General features: G+C 39.8%; 1 protein-coding gene across 1 annotated transcript in view; it reads right to left on the bottom strand.

The window, feature by feature from the left end:
- The window catches only part of ADGRL3 (adhesion G protein-coupled receptor L3), an 877,296-nt gene extending 864,594 nt beyond the window's left edge, over positions 1–12,702 (bottom strand). Inside the window, exon 1 of the mRNA XM_075282777.1 lies at positions 11,994–12,702. The gene's annotated coding sequence lies outside the window, so the exon portion shown is untranslated. The remainder of the gene's footprint in view (positions 1–11,993) is intronic.
- Between the last annotated feature and the right edge of the window lie 3,319 nt (positions 12,703–16,021).

Here is a 16,021-nt window from a genome sequence, read left to right as displayed (position 1 = left end):
TATTAAAAGTTAAAGGGGTTGTCCCATCACAAGGATCCTATCTATACTGTTTGCTAATGTGAATGTAAGACTTTTCCTAAATATATTGCTTCAGCAAAACTGCTTTGTTTGTCCACTATCTTACTTTATTCATTATTTTTGACACATCCCTTGACTTATCTGGTCATAAGTCAAGTGATGTATCTGCTGCTCAGAGGGAGGACGGGCTAATTTAGCCCTAAATTTAAAGGAATATACCCATCTCAAGGATCCTATCTATACTACTAGCTTATGTATATTGAAGACTTTTCCTAAAGATATTGCTTTAGAAATGCTGCTTTGTTTTCTTGCTATGTGTACTTATTTCTACCATTCTTTACACAGCGTTTCTAGAACCACGGATCTGTGTGATAGGACAAGCGACATCACTGACTGCTGTCACTGTTATCTACAGCTATGCCCCAGCACAATCAGTTCAGTTAATTGCACTTTACTGATAAAGCCTGGTTCACTGGCTGCACATAAACTAGAAGATTAAATAATAACTTAAAACTTCACTCTTAATAGATAAAATTAAAAACTTCCTAAATAGAGTAAAAAGGTCACTTGGAGTCACTATACTCTTGTATAGAAGAAACATGTTGGGATAGCGTTTTTGCCAATAGAACAGTATTTAGTGTATATCCACTTACAGCCTTTATGTCAAGTCTGGTGCTGCCCAGGAGAGACACCTTAGATCACTGAATACCGTTGGTGTGGCATTAGGCCAGTAGCCTCGGGATAGGTGGTCTGGGGGCTTTCCTTTTGCCAAAGGTGGGCACACACAAAATTGCTCGGACGTTCAAATTGAGCTGGTGGGCATACTGAATACTATAGGGAGAGAGGGAATAGTGTTAGCAATTTCTCACTATCTGTAGCTGCTCCAACTCCCAAGTTGTATGTGTATATGATAGCTGTTCGTCTGGAGGTCTGGACACGTATAGAGACCTCTTTAAGTGTGACTTTATTACTGTTTTTATTTAGGAAGTTTTTAATTTTATCTATTAAAAGTGAAGTTTTAAGTTATTATTTAATCTTCTAGTTTGTGTGCAGTCAGTGAACCAAGTTTTGATGACTGGAAGAGAATTGATCTAAAAGTTCAGTGACCTATTTGCTGATAAAGCCCTGTCCATTATCTCTCCATGTAAACACACAGATAACACTCAGCCTTTCTCTACAAGCATGTGCATATTATCTGATCTGCATAAGTATTAGGATACTTCATAGTGTCCCCTTCAACAAGCTGGTAGGGGGAGAAATACAGGAAGTGAGAAGAGACAGCAGGCAAATTGCTGAAACGGTACGAAGAGAAAACCCCTTTAAGTCATTTAAAAGGACTTAAAGTTTGTTATGCAGTTTGTTATGCAATTTTTCCCGAGCATGAAAATACCCCACTTGTGGATGTTTGAGGACAATAAAGTATGTGAAAGGGAAAGCGCACCACTAGGCATTTGAAAAGCAGATTTTTCTAAACTTGTTTTCCAGTGCCATGTCTCATTAGCAAACTCTCCAAAAGTGACACAATTTAGAAACTACAAGCCTCACCGAATTTATCAAGGGGTAAAATGAGCATTTTGACACCCACAGCCATATTGGGATGTGTAAATGAAAAAATACTAAAACATTACTTTATCCCCAAAGTTTTCACTTTCACAAGGGGTTAAATGAGAACCCCCCCCCCCCCCAATTTGTTAAACAATTGCTTATGAACATGGCAATACCCCATACGTGGTCATAACCTGCTGCACAGTTACATGGGGGACTTGGAATGGAATGAGCACTATTTGACTTTTGGAGTGTAGATTTTGCTGGAATAGTTCTCAGGTGCTATGTCACAGTTGAAGTGCCCCTAAAGAAACCCGCAAAGGTGACCATGTTATTGTAGAGCCCTGGAGGTGCCAGTAAACTGGAATTCCACAAGAAGTGCCCCCATTTTGTAAGGACAATTTTAGGGTCTCTGCAAACATGACATAGCATCCAAAAAACAAGAATCTAAATCTGTGCTCTTAAAGCGCATAGTGCTCCTTCACATCTGCACCCTGCTTTGTGCCAAAACAACAGTTTATGCCCACATGTATGATGTAGTTGTACCTACGATAACATACTGAACTTACATCATATGTGGGTTTAAACTTCTGTTTGGGCACAAAAGTGAAGGAGAGCTATTTTGCATTTTGGAACACAGTTCGTATTTTGGACGCCATGCCACTTTTGCAAAGCCACTGAATTGCCATTTAAGTGGAATCGGCAGAGACAAGACATTTTGGAAACTACATCACTGAAGGGATTTATCATCAAATGAAGTAGCAAATGTTTTTTTAACTTTTGAGCGTTGCATTAATTTCATTTTCAGAAACGAATGCTCGTCTGCTGATAATGAAAAATGAAAATTGCTCCAGAGATTCATTTCAGTGCCCGATATGTTGTACCCAGCTTTTGTCAGCAGAGACAAACATTCCAAAAACTGTTAAGCAAGTATCCCAAGCACAACAGATTTTGTAGGGTTCGTTTCAGAAACAAGCTGAGCACAAGATATTGCAAACTGAAATGAGATATTCCAGGAAAAATTGTCATTTCCACCATTCATTCATTTCTGGAAAATAAATGATTGTCACACGTGGGGGTTAAAAATGCTCGCTATACTTTTGGATACATTCTTTCATGGGTGTAGTTTTCAAAATGGGAAAGGGGGGGGGGTGGTTACATGTCAGGAGATTCCATTTTATCGGCATTTCAGGGCTCTGCAAAAGTGCTATCCCATCCAAAACCCAAACTGTTTAAATATGTGCTCCTTACCTTTTGTGCCCGGCTGTGTGACTAAACAGCAGTTTATTCTGAAAAATTACATTAAGTACGCTATCCTGGATAAAACAGTGTCATATATTTGGGCAGTATGGGCACACAGCAGGGCGCAGATGTGAAGGATCGCTATGTAGCTTTGGAGTGCAGATTTAGATGTTTGGTATCTGGACGCCATATCATGTTTACAAAGCCTCTAATGTACCAGGAAAGTAGAATCCCCAAGGGAGCATGCAAAACGGATGGAGGTAAGTGAATATGCTTCCTAGACACAGTCATCAAGATACAGGACAACAAAACTGAAACATCACTGTATCGGAAACCAATTGACCGCCCTACCTACCTAAGGGGGCATTCACACTACGTATACTGAAGCTTATCCTGAACGTAAAACACGTTCAGAATAAGCGGCGTATAAAGCAGCTCCATTCATTTCTATGGGAGCCGGCATACGAGCGCTCCCCATAGAAATGAATGGGCTGCTTCTTTCACTATGAGCAGTCCCATTGAAGTGAATGGGAAGTGCCGGCGTGTACGGCAAGCTCTGCTCATGCCGAGCCGTACACACCGGTACTTCCCATTCACTTCAATGGGAAGTGCACATCCAAGAACTATTGAAAACCAAATCACCAGGGCCACCAGAATACCAAGATCAGAGTTATTAAAATACAATATCAAACAGGAAAACAATCGGGTGCCCCTGGTCGTCACATATAACCCACACCTGGAGATGCTGAGAGGAATCACACGCAAATTACTGTACATCCACTACTGCAAAAAGATGACCGTCTAAAATCCATATTTCCAGACCCCGCTCTCCTGTGCTACAGACAGCCACCAAACCTCAGGAATATGATTATTAGCAGCTCTCTGTCACCTCTAACTAACACAAGAACATTTCCATGTGGACAGAAGAGGTGCAAAACCTGCCCTCACATACTGACCACTGACAAGATAGAGATCCCAAATTCTAACAGAGAATATAAAATCCCAGGTATGTTCACCTGTAACACACCTAATGTAGTGTATTTAATAATATGCACCAAATGTTCCACTGAAAATCTGTATGTTGGAGAGACCGGTCAGAAGCTCAGAATGAGAATCAATTCACATCGCCATACAATATTGAAAGCAATAGGGAAAAAAGCAGCTCATTCATTTCTACGGGGAGCACACGTATGCCGGTTCCCATAGAAAGCAAAGGGATCTGTTTTAACACCGCTAATTCAGAACGTGTTACATGTTCAGAATCAGCAAGCGTATACTCCGTGTGAAGGGGCCCTTATAGACTATGGATGTATTTTCTGTGTTTGAGACTTTTGGCTCCAAAAGGAAACATATACATATAAACAAAAGGAATTCTCCCCTCTGCCAAATCTACTCTTGGCCTTTTCTCAAGAAATAAAAAACAAATTCACCCATGTGAAAAAACAGCTGTGAAAAATGGATATTTGCAAAAGCTTGTGTGAATCTATCCCAAGGGTGCCATTAGGGTACATGTACATGATCTGGGTTATACACAGATTTTAATGCAGAGAATATAAACCGTAATTTATTAGCATTCAAGTCAATAAGAAATTCTATTTCTCAATCACGATACAGATATTGATCAAATCTATCAAATTGACCTATTGTGTGCTAAGTAGGCTCAGTTCCCCAGAACTACACCAAAAAGCGACATGCCCATTCTTCAGGCAGATCCGCCTTGTGATTCGGCCTGAAGACATTCCCTCCTACCGACTAGGCCTATTTCGCTAGTGAAAAAAAAAAAAAAATAGCAGAACCCATTGAAATCAATGGGAGGCTTTTTTTCAGTGTGGATGATTATTCCACCCCAAATACCTCACCATTTTCCACTGTGTGAATGGACCCTCACAGCTAACACCCTTCTCCAGCACACCCGGTCAGGTCTAAGCTCTGATTGAAGGTTTTAACCCTTTAGATGCCACAGTCATACAGGACCAGCACTTATACTGACCACCGCCCCAAACCCTCACAGCGCGTTCAAGGGGTTCTGATATTTATTTTGGCAGCCTGGGGCTCTGATTAGTAACCCCCAATCTGCCAGAACCACACAACTGCTTGATCCCGTAAATGAGGAAGTCAACCTATTCATGTGCATAGGCTGACTTCCGCTACACATGTTTACTGCAGTGTATACAATTGAACCAGCGATCAAAAGATTGCTAGTTCAAGTCCCTTAGTGGGAAATTAAAAAAAAAAACAAAAAAAAAACACATGCAATGCCTCTGTCCTATACATATAATGAATTATGTTTAAAAAAAACAACAACAACAAAACAATGCATATTGACTGCATCCATAAATACATGTAAATTAAATTTAAAGTTATGAGTAGCCAAAAGCAATACCAATAAAAAGAACATCCCACAAAAGCCCTCAACCAAGTCTGTCAACAGAAAAATGTCACACCTCTCAGAAGATGAGGCAAAAACAATTGATTTCTTTCCCTAAATAGCTTATTTTTCTGCAAAATTAGTAGTACATAAAAAAATATTAGTCATAACTATAATTGTACTGACTGTAATATACTGTCACTCAGTCAGTGTAGATGGTGCCTGGAAAAGGCTTCTCACCGCCATAACCAATAAAAGAATTTCCGGCACTCAGATTTTTGAAGATTCCAATGTGTGTTATTTATTTACATCTGATATATACAACAAACGTTTCAGTCATGTATAGACTTTCCTCAGTGTATCTTACAAAAAAACAAAATAAATATACATAGTGTGAAAACACAATATAATAGTCCAATATTGTATAGGAAACAGTAAAGAAGGATACAACATAGTAGATATAATATACATGTGTATAGTCCGTGGTAATAAACAGTACAAGGGTAATATTCTCTGAAGTAGGAGACCCCTACTATACAATGGGGAATAACAAAATTGGACGCTAAAGGCATCAACCCAGGAAAAGTATACTATTGTATATACAACAATGCAAGAAACATAGCACTAAAGAGGGGGAAATGGAAGTCAAACACAAAAGTGCAACCCCAATAATAGGTCCTACAACCAAACGTGTCTATACCAAAAAGCAACAATTACCAATGAAAAGAAAAAAGGTAATAAGACACTCAAAGTAATTGTCATGAAGACCATGACGCATAATTCATCAAATATTGTAAATTTTATTGACACAATTAAAATCATGCACAAAAAAGGATGCAAATGATGCAGTAGATATACAATTAGAGGACGGCAGAACAACACAATGCAACTCCAAATATAAGATCCTCCATATACAATGTACATACAATTGTATAAATACCAGTGAAAAAAGAGAGTATATACACTGTGAACGTAACTATCCACTAAGGTAGCTAATTGCAACAAGCAATAATTGCATGTATATAGATATACAGTATTTGTCAAGAAAGGTGAAATGCTGCAGCATGTATACCACAAAAAATGAAGCTCTTGCCCATCATGGAAACAGAGTGAATGGAGGAACAAGGGATTCACGGATGGCCGCTGGCTCTCACCAGACGCGCGTTTCAGCACGCCTGCCTTCATATGAATGCATCAACAAGAATAGAGGTAAACAGACATAATGGTCAAGAATGCAATTAACCAGATATGACAAGAGGATGGGTGCCCAGCTTCCTAATACGAGTCATAACCTAACCAAATAAAAAATCCTGAACAACCTTACCAATGTAAGGGCCCGTGCACACGGAGTAACCGCGCGCTCATTTTGGCAAAATACACATGTATAGAATACACATGTAAAAATTTGACTTCAATGACATTTTTTACATGTGTAAAAAACGCGCAAAAAAAAAAAAAACGTAAAAAAAACTGCGTTTTTTTGGCGAGTTTTTTTACACATGTAAAAAATGTCATTGAAGTCATTGGGAGTCTTATTTTTACACATGTACTCTTTGCACGTGAATTTTGCCAAAATGAGCACACGTTTACTCTGTGTGCACAGGTCCTAAGAGGAGAAGCAGGTGAAAAGGAAGCCAAAGGGTCGAGTTAATGGTGTCCAGGTACGTAGTATGCAATTTAGTGGCAGAAAAGGTGGGTTTAAATAGGGTGCTACCTAAAAATTACAAAAGTACTTGAGGCCTTGGGCTTCTTAATAATTCAAGCACATCTTGAGCTAGTCAGAGATTTCATGAAGACTGGCATACTGAACACCAGTCTTAATAAATCCCCCACCCCCTTCTCCTCAGGCTATGGCCCCAAATTTTTTGGTTGCAGATTTTGAGCCAAAGCCAGGAGTGGATTCAACAGAATTGAAACATTTAAGTGCTGTCTTTATATTTTCCATTACATTTCAAGTTACTCCTGACTATAGCTCAAAAAAATTCAGCAAAATCTGCAACCAAAAAACTATATCTCCTGCAAACTAGGACCTTAGCCTTATTTTGTCTACAGTTTAATTCATATTTTTAACGCACCAGTCATGGATTAAGTATACGAACCTTTACACATCCAGGTTTTCAGATGGGGTACTATGTCTCCTTAACCAGCTTATGCCTGGTTCACATCTGCATTTGGTAAGCCGTTTGGGGAGTCCACATGGGGACCCCCCGAACGCACTACCGAACGCACTGGCAAGCAGAGTGCAGTAAAAGTACATGGACCCCATAGACTGTAATGGGGTCCATGTGCTTTCCACACGGTGCCCGCACAAATCATGTGGACATGAAAGTAGCTCACAAAAGTACTTTTGTCCGCATGTTCCATGCGGACACTGTGCGGAGAGCACACAGACCCTATTATAGTCTATGGGGTCCGTGTGCTTTCACTGCACACCGCCTGCCAGTGCATTCGGTAGTCCGTTGGGTGGGGGGGTCCCCTTGCGAACTCCCCCGAACGGATTACCGACGCAGATGTGAACGAGGCCTTAAATACAACAAGTGCACACAGCAACATGCACCTGCATTTTTTTTTTACTCACATTGTTTGGCAGTGCTAAACCATCTCTGCCTTCCCTATACAAGCTCTTTCTGTAGTAACAGGCAGCTCCCAGCTTGCAGATGCAAATAAGTCTTCCTTAGGGGAAATGTGGAGCTTGCTTTAGCGCCAATCTTTGGATGGTAATTCCTTACAGATCAATGCTTGATTTTCCTGAAACTTAGTGCTATAGTCATAGTCTGGGAATAAAGCCTAACCAGAATATTTATATATTTTTGCATATGTAATAGTTTATTTGCATCATTGCCTCTACGTGGCCAGGACTGGTCTAATAAGTCCATGTACACTATGAAGTGGCCTAATAGAGGCAATGAAGCAAAAATGAATAAATATGCCTAAGGAGAGGCCTGGATTTTTATTTCTTCTTCAAATAAGCCGTTTACCTGCTGGATAATGGGCTACTTGCACTAACCTATCCACGGTCTGGTCCACTGACGTCTTGGCTTTGGCCTCCAGGGAACATCACATATAACATCCTGGACATCACATTTTAAAGGTGCTCTATCAGCAAAATCATGCTGCTAGAGCCCCACATATGTGTGAATAGCCTTTAAAAAGGCTATTCAAGCATCGGTAATGTTATATTAAACTACCCCCCCTCCCCCCCGTTTTAAAAAAATAACCTAAAAAAGAATGTGCTCTACTTACGGATCGTGCACGCTGGGCGGGCATTCAGGGTGTGACTTCATCTTCATCCCCGCCTCTTCTTCCTCCGATGTCCTCCGCTCCCGTCTTCTTCCAGCGCTCGCGAGCGGACACTGATATGAAAAAACGGCCTGGACGCATGCGCAGTAGCATGCGGCTTCTACTACGGCTACTGCACATGCGCCCCGGCTATCACTGTCCGTTCGGAGGACATCGGAGGAAGAAGAGGCGGGGATGAAGATGAAGACACACCCTGAATGCCCGCCCAGGGTGCACGTTCGGTAAGTAGAGCACATTCTTTTTTAGGTTATTATTTTAAAACGGCGGGGTAGTGTAATATAACTTTTACGGTGCCTGAATAGCCTTTTTAAAGGCTATTCACGCATATGTGGGGCTCTAGCAGCATGATTTTGCTGATAGAGCCCCTTTAATTCAGAGCGTCAGGATGTAATATACTTCACCCTACGTGGACGTTGCCATGAACAGGGGCAGAACGATATTTATCTGAAAATCATCTGTTGGAGTAATCCATGCAGTTGTGGCCTAAATTACCTTTGTGGTTGTACTATATGGTGTTGAGGCCTTTGACGGGAACCCTTACTATATGGGGGCTTGTCACATGGGACAGTGTAATGTACGACTGACAATAAAGGGGCAATAATACTGTGTATTGGGCGGGAAGAAAAAGAGCCGCTAAATGGTGTCCTGTTATTCCCCAGTTACGCCACTGTGCACAAGAATTTGGTGTAATGTGCGCCAAAGAAGTGGTGTACATGCTTTACTCCTCATTTTCTGTGTGTTGTAGACACTTTGTAACAGTGTGTGTTGTACAGCAAGTGGATGGGGCCCGATATGCAAAACTACGGTATGAACCAGAAATTGGGCTTAAATATTGGACATTGTGCCAAAATGTTGTTGAAAACCAAGACAACTAATAAGTGGTGTAAAGTTACACACAGTCTAAAAGTACACCAGATTAAGCCACTATGTAAAATCTGCCATTTAAGACTCGAACATTCACAAAAAAGTATGTCCAGCAACCATTGAATAAAATATAACTTTTACTTTATCAAAAAATAAAAAGGAAACCTCTTACATGCTCCAGGAACAAGACAGAGGAAAAATATCAGCTTACGCGTTTCGGGACATGTTGTTGCGTCCCTTAGTCATAGCATTTATTCAACAGTTGCTGGACATACTTTTTTGTGAATGTTCGAATATTATCTTTTGTATTTTTGTATCAGAGGCCATTTAAGACTGTCTAATCTAATTTTGCACTGTTTAAAACTCACACAGTATTAGTGTACCTGCTCCAAAACCCCTTGTGACCCAAGTCTTATGACCTCTCACCTAGCCTTACTCTTTTTGATACTGAGGAGAAGCAATAACCTCAAAACGGATGGGTTCCTCTTTCCTCTTTCCTTTTAGAAGAACCACTTTGGTTTTATTCCCAGAATATGCCACTAGTTTTTCAAGAAAACAGACATTGATCTATAGGGAACTACCTTCCAAGAGGTGGAGCTGGAGTAAGTTTCCCTTTTCCACCAAAGAGGAGTAACTTGCATAACCAGATGCAGTTTTTTGAAGCCAAAACCATTAACCTTTTCCCGACATTCGCCGTACTAGTACGGCGCATGCCGGGTGTGTAACTATGGTGCTTTACGCAGTAGACAACCGGCGCTAATGTCTCTGATCGGTCCCCGGACCGATCGGAGGCATTAACTCTTCCGGCACCTCGGTCAAAGCTGACCGAGGCGCCATTTTTCCAGCGGCGCGTGGGCACCACCATTTTCCTGGTGATCGCCAGCACTCGGAGTAAGCTCCAGGGCCGGCGTCACGTTACTATGACAGCCGGGGGCCTTGTGAAGGCTCCCCGGCTTTTCATTACATTGCTTCTATAGCAGGCTATACTACATAGCCTGCAATTGAAGTGCTGGTACTTTGCAATGTATTAGCATTGTAATGCATTGCATTAGTGATCAGACCCCCTGGGGTTCGAGACCCCCCTAGGGGGTCTAATAAATGCAAAAAAAAAATTTTAAAAGTAGAATTTTTTTTTTTTTTAAGTATTAAAAATTCAAATAATCCCCCTTTCCCTATAACACATATAAAAGTAGTTAAATACTGTGAAACACATACATGTTAAGTATCTCTGTGTCCAAAATTGCCCGCTCTGCAAATCTATAAAAATATTTTTCCTGTATGGTAAACGCCGTAGTGGGAAAAATAGTCAAAAGTGCCAAACCGCCGTTTTTTCACAGTTTTGATTCTGATAAAAAATTGAATAAAAAGTAATCAAAGCAATAGCATTTCCCAAAAATGGTAGAACTAAAAAGTACACCCGGCCCGCAAAAAAAGTCTAGGGCGACTTTTTTTTCATCTCCATACACGGACGTATAAAAAAGTTACGGCCGTCGGAATATGGCGACTTTTAGAAAAAAATGTTTTTAACACAGTTTTGGATCTTTTTTAAGGGGTTAAAATGTAAATAAAAGCATATAAATTTGGTATCCCGAGAACCGTAACGAAACACAGAATACAGGGTACATGTAATTTTGGCTGCACCGTGAACGCCGTAAAACCGAAGCCCGTAAGAAAGTCTCAGAAATGCATTTTTTCTTCAAATCCACCCCATTCTGAATTTTTTCCAGCTTCCCAGTACATTATACAGAATAATTAATGGTGGCATCATGAAGAAAAATTTGTTTTGCAAACATTAAGACCTCATATGGCTCTGGGAGCGGAGAAATAAAAAAGTTATGGGGTTTAGAAGGAGGGGAGTCAAAAACGAAAATCAAAAAATGTCATCGGCGGGAAGGGGTTAATGAAGAAAAAAAAAGCAGAATTAGCACCTATACTCTGTACTTTGACTCCCTTTATGGCTCGGCTTTAAAAACTACATCTGAAAACACCCAGCAGGGCAGATACCACTTACTTAACTTCAAAACCTGCATGTGTGAATAAGCCAGAATACAAATTGACGTGAGGCCTCTGCTTAGAAGCCTAGTATATAGATCCTGTATCAGTCTGGAAATCGGCCAGGTGCCTTCTCAGCTATTGAAAAGCAAACCCTATACAAACAATACCTAGAATTCTCCAGAATATATTCTCATATTCCCATGACAGGCACACCTGCAGCAGCGATGGCCATCACCCAAACACCTCTGTAACATATACTGTATATATATATATATATATATATATATATATATATATGTATAGAATATTCTATATCGTCGACCTCTAGCCACATTCTGTGACATTTCACATTGGATACTGAACATCCCCTTTTCCCTCCCACAGTCTTTATCACTACAGTGCAGATAAAAAGTGGGAGGTGTGATGATGACAACAAGCTCTATAGTAACACAGCAGACAAAGAATACCAAATGAATAATAAGCCTGCTGCTGGAGCCTGGACCAAAAACACCAGTTCGATGAAAAGGACATGAAAATGGAAAAATAAAATAAAAAACATTCATGTATCAGGTCCCACAATAGAAATGACGTCAGAATAATAAAAAAAAAAAAAACCCTCGCTATATCTTAGGAATGGTCTGATGCTGATTTTTGTCATTACCTTCTCGATAAGCATAGCAGCCTAGATATGGGCGACAAGCTCTCGATATAGCCAAGCCATACAAACACCAGGGCGGATGAAGTGAATCCTGTCAGACGCAGGCAGGACCAGCCGCTATGGCTGCGGATGAACTGAGCCAAAAGCGAGAATAAACAAGCCACTGTCAGGGCCGCTGTGTTCTTCCCCGATTCCGATGGATGACAGGAAGGAAGGCTGAACACAACTGCAGCGATCACGTCAAATCCCTTCAAACATGTCTTTCGGTATCCTTTGTCTATTGGCAGCCGTCTGTAAATGCGGTATGTACATAGACACCATCCACGATTCCTCCTAATCCTGCGCTTTCATTGTCAGGATGCTTCTCCTAGATGCTGCTCCAATTCGTCCGTCGTGATTGGTTTTATAAAGCATCGTCCGATTGACAAAGCTGGAATATGCCAGAAGCCATATCTATGACTGGGACCGCCAGCGATAGCTAGGAAAACGCAGGATGCTTGCGTTATCGTCCTGCTGACGAAGAGTATTTCACGAGAATTTCTAGATTAAAAATGGAATTCGGCTGATCCAGCCTGGCAAACCCAAGGAGCTGAAGCCTGCAGCTAACCTGTCACAAGAAAGACAGAATAAGCACAGAGGAAAATGGGAGGGGGAGGCAAACCTGGATGTCAATAGCGAACAGCAGAATCCAGGGCGAATGCGCCACCTAGCACGCAGCACTCTGATGCCAGGCAACAGCAGGCAGATGCAACATCATTCAACATGCTAGTCCCAGGGTTTTTTTTTAACCCCTCCTGCTGGTGGCATTTTTTGACTCCCCGCCTTCCAAACCCCAAAGCTTTTTGTATTTTTCCATTCACAGAACCATCTGAGAGCTTGATGTTTGTGGGACAAAGTGTTCTTCATAATGGTGCCGTTTATTATTTTATACAGTGTATTGGGAGGCTGGAAAAAAATTCAGAATGGAGTGGAATTGGAAGAAAAAGTGCATTTGTGCAACTTTCTTATGGGCTTCATTTTTTATTGTGGCCACTGTACGGCCAAAATGACATGTCCCCTGTATTCTGTGTTTTGTTATGATTTCGGGGATACCAAATATATATGGTTTTATTTATATTTTAACCCCTTAAAAAAAATCCAAAACTGTGTTAAATAATTTTTGTAACTCGGATTCTATGTTTTAGTACAATTGCAGGGATACCAAATTTATATAGTAGTATTTAAATTTTAACCCCTTAAAACAAAATACAAAATTTAGCAAAAAACTTTTTTTTCTCTTAAAAGCGCCATATTCTGACACGTAACTGTTTATATTTGCGTGTATGAGAATGCATAGGACGTCATTTTTTTGCAGGGCCAGATGTAATTTTTGTTATACCATTTTGGGGAATGCCTATTCTATTGCTTTGATCGCTTTTTATTTGTAAAACAGCAAAAAAAAACAGTGGTTCGGCACTTTTGATTTTTTTGTTGTTTTTTTTTTAGTTGGGAGACCGGGTGTTTTTGGACACAGGGAAATGTATATATGTTTCATGGTTTTTACTTACATATGTATTCTAGAGACAGGTTGGTGATTTGAATTTTTAATAGTCTTGATTTTATATATATATATATATATATATATATATATATATATATATATATATAATTTTTTTTTTAAAGTTTAAACTTTTAAAAAAATTTTAAAAAAATGTATATATATATATATATATATATATATATATATATATATTTTTCTTTTTTTTTTTAGTTTTTTCATACTGTAATTATTCCCTCCAGGGTGTCTCATCACTGGCAAGGACTTTCACAGAAGAAGACAGGACTGCACCACGCTGGGGGCACTGGGGACAGGCAAATATGTGTGTTTTTGTTTTTTGTTTTGTTTGTTTTTTCCATTTCCCACAGCCTAATAAAAAAAAAAAAAATGTGGGCAACCTCTTTAAGGTATACTATGCATATAAGGCTAGGGCTACACAGCAACGTTGGCTGCATCTCCCATTGCCCAACCAAAGATTGCCATGTCACACTGCAGCTCTTTCACTAATTTAAATTAATAGTCACATTGTTGATGTTGCTATCGCAACTTCTAGTTGCAAAAAGAATGAACACTGCAAATTTTTTTTGCAACTTGGAGTCACAGTTACAGCACCCTCGGAATCTCAATACAGCTCCGTTCACTTATGTTGGTCACTATGTAGCCCTAGCTTAAGGGCCCCTTTACACGGCGTAAGTGCGCCGCTCATTTAGACACGTATACACGTGTCCGTGCGCGGCGCTTCAAAACAGAGCCCATTGATTTCAATGGGAAGCGCGTATATGTGTATGAAATCAATGGGCTCTGTTTTGAAGGGGCGCGCTTAGGTCGTGTGAAGGGGCTCTATAAGGCCTTATACACAGTGACGTTTTTGACAGATCTACTGTGTTTCTCTGAAAAAAGTCCTACCCCAAAAATAAGCCCTAGCATGATTTTTCATGAGTTTTGGAGTATGCCTGAAATATAAGCCCTACTTCGAAAATCATTCCTATTACGAAAATAAGCCCTAGTTCCAGTTTATTAATTAAAAAAAAAAAAAGATCCAGGTAGCTATACATGTAAAAAAGTAAATAGAATACAGCAGAACAGATACAGAACATTCATCAATGAAAGCAGACACCCTAAAAAGAACTACACCCCCAAGAGAATTGCATATTGATTTTAAACATTGATTTTAAGGGAGCTATCTGCACAAGATGGCACTAGTGAGAGAGTTCTCCACAACAATTAGGGTTACCAGTAGTACTGGCTTTTTACACACAGATCAGGTAGTCCCACTGGCATGACTACGTTGTGGTTGCCTCCGGTCACTAAGGGGCAACCAACTGCTACATTTGGCAGCAATGGAACACTGCTACAATGGCAAGGGGTCTGAGGCAGGAGTGACAAAGACCTGTGTGTGAGAACCGATCCGCCATTAGCACTGTTCATGAAAAAAAAATAAGACATTCCCTGAAAATAAGCCCTAACCTATCTTTCAGAGCAAAAGATAATATACAGTCCTATGAAAAAGTTTGGGCACCCCTATTAATCTTAATCATTTTTAGTTCTAAATATTTTGGTGTTTGTAGCAGCCATTTCAGTTTGATATATCTAATAACTGATGCACACAGTAATATTTCTGGATTGAAATGAGGTTTATTGTACTAACAGAAAATGTGCAATATGCATTAAACCAACATTTGACCAGTGCAAAAGTATGGGCACCTCAACAGAAAAGTGACATTAATATTTAGTAGATCCTCCTTTTGCAAAGATAACAGCCTCTAGTCGCTTCCTGTAGCTTTTAATCAGTTCCTGGATGAAGGTATTTTGGACCATTCCTCTTTACAAAACAATGCAAGTTCAGTTAAGTTTGATGGTCGCCGAGCATGAACAGCCCGATTCAAATCATCCCACAGATGTTTGGGAAAAATGAAAAAAAAACTTTAAAAATTAATAAAAACAATGCATAGTTGGTATTGCCGCGTCCGTAACAATCTGTACAATAAAAGTGTAATAATATTTAATGTACACGGTGAACGTCGGAAAAAAAAAAACGGAAAGAACTCGCTGGAAGTAATGATTTTTCGCCATCTCATCTTACAAAATATGCTATAAAAAGTGATCAAAAAGTCATATGCACCCCACAACAGTGCCAATAAAAAGCGCACATTGTTCCGCAAAAAATAAGCCCTCAACCAACACTGTCAACCGAAAAATAAAAATGTTACGCCTCTCAGAAGATGGCGATGGCGAAAACATTGATTTATGTCCCCAAATGAGTTTTTGTTCTGCAGAATTAGTATCGCATAAAAAAATTATATAAATGAGGTATCGCCGTAACCGTACCGACCCGTAGAATAAAGGGAACATGTTACTTTTACTGTACGTTGCATGGCGAAAAATTAAAAAGGTAAAACTCAATGCCAGGATTGATTTTTCTTTTTTTTTTTTCTTTTTTTTTTTTTTTTTAAATCCAGCAAGAAAGAGTTAATAAAATGTATTCAATAAGTTG

The sequence above is a fragment of the Leptodactylus fuscus genome, chromosome 1 (genome assembly GCF_031893055.1).
Source record: "Leptodactylus fuscus isolate aLepFus1 chromosome 1, aLepFus1.hap2, whole genome shotgun sequence".
NCBI classification, from domain to species: domain Eukaryota; kingdom Metazoa; phylum Chordata; class Amphibia; order Anura; family Leptodactylidae; genus Leptodactylus; species Leptodactylus fuscus.
This window is presented reverse-complemented; position numbering and strand designations above follow the sequence as displayed.